Raw genomic sequence first — 4,707 nt, 5'->3', positions numbered from 1 at the left:
GAAGATTTTTAGCTACAGTGATCAAAATATTTTAGCTATTGGCATGTCAGGCCTCACTTCTGCCAAACAATAGCTGATGATGTGGAGCATCTCAAGACTGACTAATTAGATGTGTTGGAAGATAAAAAATTGGGTAGAGTTTCAAGTGATGCTTTTTGTCATTTACTCTAAACACAGCTTTCTTCTCTAGGAGACCATTTGGAAGAACTTCTTCTGGCTTTCACAGCTTTCAGCCATCCTGTCAAACCTTCTTAATTGTTCCAGAAGGCACTTGGACTCTGTGAAGTCACAAAGGCCTTCCTGCTGTCTCCGTTAAGTGCCTGCTTTCTATACAAGCACTCCCATTGATAGCAAGGGCTACAAAAGGCAGAACAGCATTTAGAAGGGTCTTGGTCCTGAACTAACTGTCCCTCCCGTTTCTCTGGACATGAAAAGGAATGGAAGAAGAGATCATCCATTTGTTTTTCAGATAAAGGTTAGACTAGTTGGTCTCTGAAGCCCTTTCCAGCTGCTGAATTCTGTGATTCTCAGAAGAGACATATGATAATAGTACTATTATCTACTAATTCAGGCTGGCAATGAATCAAAAAATCAATTTCCTTTGACTCTAGAAAAAATTTGGAAAAAAATTTTTTTGCAGCAAATAAACATGCACCGAAAACACTAATACGTGTCAGTGAAAGGCAATAAGGAGGCCAGTGACCTAGAAGCATGTGAGTAAAATTATCAGTCTCACAACAAACCAAAATCAGAACCGGAACCAAAACCATAACTCAAACACAATACAATAGATTTAGGAACAAACCAGGGTTTATTGAGTTTGCCAGCAAGGGAGTCCCACCTACACAGGCAGACCCTCCCCCAAGGAACAAAAGGACAAAGTCTATATAGGTTTTAGTTTAGGCAGGAGACAATTGGGTATGGGGGACCTCAGGATTGGTCAGGCTTAGTGTGGGGGCTAGTAACAGGAAAGGATCTTCTTCAGGTTTGTTATCTCTTGCAACCTCACCCTAATAGATACGGCTATCTTTGCTGTTTTAGCAGTAAGGAAGGTCACAAGAGGGGAGTAGGGGGTGTGGGAAGGGGGGATACCCTGCAATACAAACAGGGTCAGGGGCAAGATTGAGGAATGACAGACAAAATGGAGTTGCTCTAGTTACCCACAAGCATTTGAAGGCATTGAATTTTTTTTTGGCAAGGCTGTTGGGGTTGAGTGACTTGCTCAGGGTCAGACAGCTAGTAAGTGTCAAGTGTCTAAGGTCTTATTTGAAGTCAGGTCTTCCTGACTCCAGGGCCAGTGCTCTATCCACTGTACCACCTAGCTGCCTGGATATTCCATCTTAAACATCCATCTCTTACACACGCCTGCTGCTCTCCAAAAAAAAAAAATACCCTCAGGTTCAAGTTACCCTGTTGGTCTTAAAGTATAGCTCATGAGCCCACATTAAAAAATTTAGTTTTCCTAGTCAGTCAGAGGACACAATTAGTTAACAGCAAAGTCATTGAATGAAATAGCATAGTAAGTAAAATTGCAATAGAACACTCTCACCACAAAGTTGGGGCAAATTAACAAAGTTGGATTATGCTTCCTGAAATGTCTTCCTTCCCCACAAGATGAGAGATTTTATGCTTTTGGGGCCTTTTGTGGATTCCTCTACCTTCACCACTAGAAGCTGAGATACATGTGGAAGCTTTACCTACCTTCTTGGAGGTATATTAAAATATGCTACATGATGGGACTGGTCCTAGAAATTTGGGTTTGTTTTTTTTTTTTAACATTCTCTGCCTTAAAATTTTGGTGGTTATTTTGAATTTGAGCTGACTCTTTCATCAGATTTTATTTTTATGAAACTCAAAATTTTTGAATTTATTTTGTTGCTTTTCTGGAATCTGCTTTGTTTTGATGATTATATAGTGGTATAAGTTCAATGATTTTTTTTATTTCAACAAGAGTTTGTAAATCCTGTTGGAATTTTTAAAAACTTTAATTTTTTATTTTATTCTTGCTTTTATTTTGCCTCACAAAGGGGATTTTAAAAAGCCTTCACTTTGAAGGTCATATTTTATTTCACTTTTCTTTTTCCATAGTAAACAGATTTTTTTGTAGACACAGATAATTTTGTTCCATTCTCTAGTGGAATTGTTCTTGCAGTGATTATTCCAGAAAAGCTTTATTTCCCATTTTAAAAAATTTAATAGATATATCCATACACTTTTTCAGACAAACTTAACCTTCCGTAGTCTATTTGCTACTAATATGAAAATAATATTGTGAAATACCTTTGTGGCCACATTTTACTGATATGCCATATGGTTATAAACAAATTTTGAATACTTCCTGTTTGTGTAATTATATGCTATATTAGTATATGAAAAAATTATTAATATGGTTTTCAAGATCTTGAGTTCATGCCTATTGTACTGATATTGCTTGCTTAATTACTTCATGTTTATGTGCCATTTATTAATCACATAAAGCTTTGCTTTCTGCTGGTGCAAACTTGATGAATAGAATTATATAGATATTGTAGCACAGATAGCAGTCTCTTCAAAAGTTGACTGCTAAAGCAGTTGAATTGTATTGTCTCATGTCAGGTCTTGAAAACAGTAGAGGTTTTTTGCTATCAGGTATATATTGAGATTATGAGGATAAAGACATTTAAAGAATTTTGCACAGTAATATGAAAAATTTGGAAGTCTGTAGAGTGAAACTTACTAACATAAAAGAGGATGTAACAACTCAGGAAGTTTTGTGTGTATTATCTGAAAAATTTGATCATCTTGTGTGGTTGTGGTTTGTCCTTTGTTCTTGAAGAGAACCAAGATGCTGCCATGACTCGAGAGTGATTTGGATTTAAGTGAGGCAGGGCCAAGGAAAGTCACCAGCCTCACTTTCTCCTCTGGAGCCACCTGGGTCCAGTGGCCAGATGTAGATCAGGACAGCCGGAGATGGCCCAGGGTCATATATCTATCTCCCTGAGGAACTAATTTTGGAAATAGCACCTGGGAGTTATATAGTAGTCCACTCCTATTCTCATTATATTTATTCTGTAAAAACTTAAATGTATGCTCACTGTCTTCCCCTTTCAAGTGGAAGTTCCACTGTTTGGTAGAGATTATTATATTCATTATATTTCTATCCCCAGCAGTAAATGCTTGCTGATTGATTTGTTCTTTGAAACTGGCTGGCTGAAAAGGATGGTGGTACCCTTGACAGAAACAGGGACAGTTTTGGATGTATTGAATTTGAGATATTCAACAGGTAGTTGATGGTGGGGAACCGGAGCTCAGGAGAAGGATGAGAATTGGATTTGTAGATTTTAGAGTTATTTGCATAGAAATATTCATTGACCTTATGGGACCTGATGGAATCGATGAAAGAGAGAATGTAGAGATGAAAGAAGACAGAGTCCTGGGTTACAGTCACACACAGGAATGGGACATGGATGATGATACAGCAAAGCAGACTGAGAGTGATTAAGAAAGGTAGGATACGTAGGAAAAAAGCAGTACTGCTAAAAGCTAAAGAAAGAGAGAGAGTCTACCAGGAGGTTACCAGATAAGCAATAGTATCAAAAGCTGCTGAGAAATCTAGAAATATGACTGAGAAAAAACTCTGAGATCAAACAATTAAGAGATATTTGGTAGCCTTGGAGAGAGCTGTTTCAGGCAAGTGATCATGTTGGAAGCCAGATTTCAGGGAGCTGAAAAGTGAGCTGCAGATGAGGAACTGAAGTCAATAAGTGTCAGCAGAATTTTCTAGCATTTGGGTTGGACATGTATAAGGACAGGATGGCAGCAGGACATGTGACTGTTGTACCGACCCCACCTCACCCCTTATGTACAACAGTCACTTGAGTGACATTGCTCATTTTGAGAATGTTTCAAGCTGTCCTAGATTCCAGGAGGTGAGAGAGGCAACATCTCAAGTACTTTGACTATAGTCACTCATTGAAAGAGAGATATCTTTAAAGGTCCACAGCGTGAAAGAGACCATTGGTCTTTGTAGTGTTGAATTAATACAGCCCCCTCCTGCCAGTCCCTCAATTAGTGATGCTCATATGCTACCATCTCACTTAAATTGTATTAACCCACAGTACAAACAATATGAATAGTTCTTCTGATTTGGAGAGTTATCAGCAGTATGTTATGGAGGACAAAGAAATGGAACATTCCTGTTTGCATATCTCTGATATTTTCTTCCAAGAGCTGTCTCTCAAGAGGACTATAGAAGATCTATGACCTACCTGACCCCTCAACTCTGCCCTATGAACTCTCAGTGGTCAATTTTCTCATCATTCCTCTGCCATGTTGTAAGTACGGGCTGTAGGATAGAGGCTGATAAAGGTTCCCACTCACCCATCTAGGGACCCCTGGTCCATAAAAGAGAAACTGCATCAGGAAAGCCAGTGGTCCCCATTACCCTTTTGCTTCCAACAGAATTAGAGGCTCCTAGTCATGAGCCTAATGAACACAGAAAAATCTGGCCATGGGCCTTGGCATCTGTACCTGCACACATGGTAACGATGTGATCTAACAGTGTCATCTACCAAACTAGACACTTCCTTGTGTGTGTGTGTGTGTGTGTGTGTGTGTAGATGAATAATGTTCTTATTCAAACACAAATAAGTTTTTTTTTTATTTTTAAAAGGCAGGGAATGTTTGGAAAGTCACTGTCAAAACAAATTGCTTCTGCATAAATGTTCT

The sequence above is a fragment of the Trichosurus vulpecula genome, chromosome 2 (genome assembly GCF_011100635.1).
Source record: "Trichosurus vulpecula isolate mTriVul1 chromosome 2, mTriVul1.pri, whole genome shotgun sequence".
In the NCBI taxonomy this organism is placed as follows: domain Eukaryota; kingdom Metazoa; phylum Chordata; class Mammalia; order Diprotodontia; family Phalangeridae; genus Trichosurus; species Trichosurus vulpecula.
Note: the sequence above shows the minus strand (reverse complement) of the source record.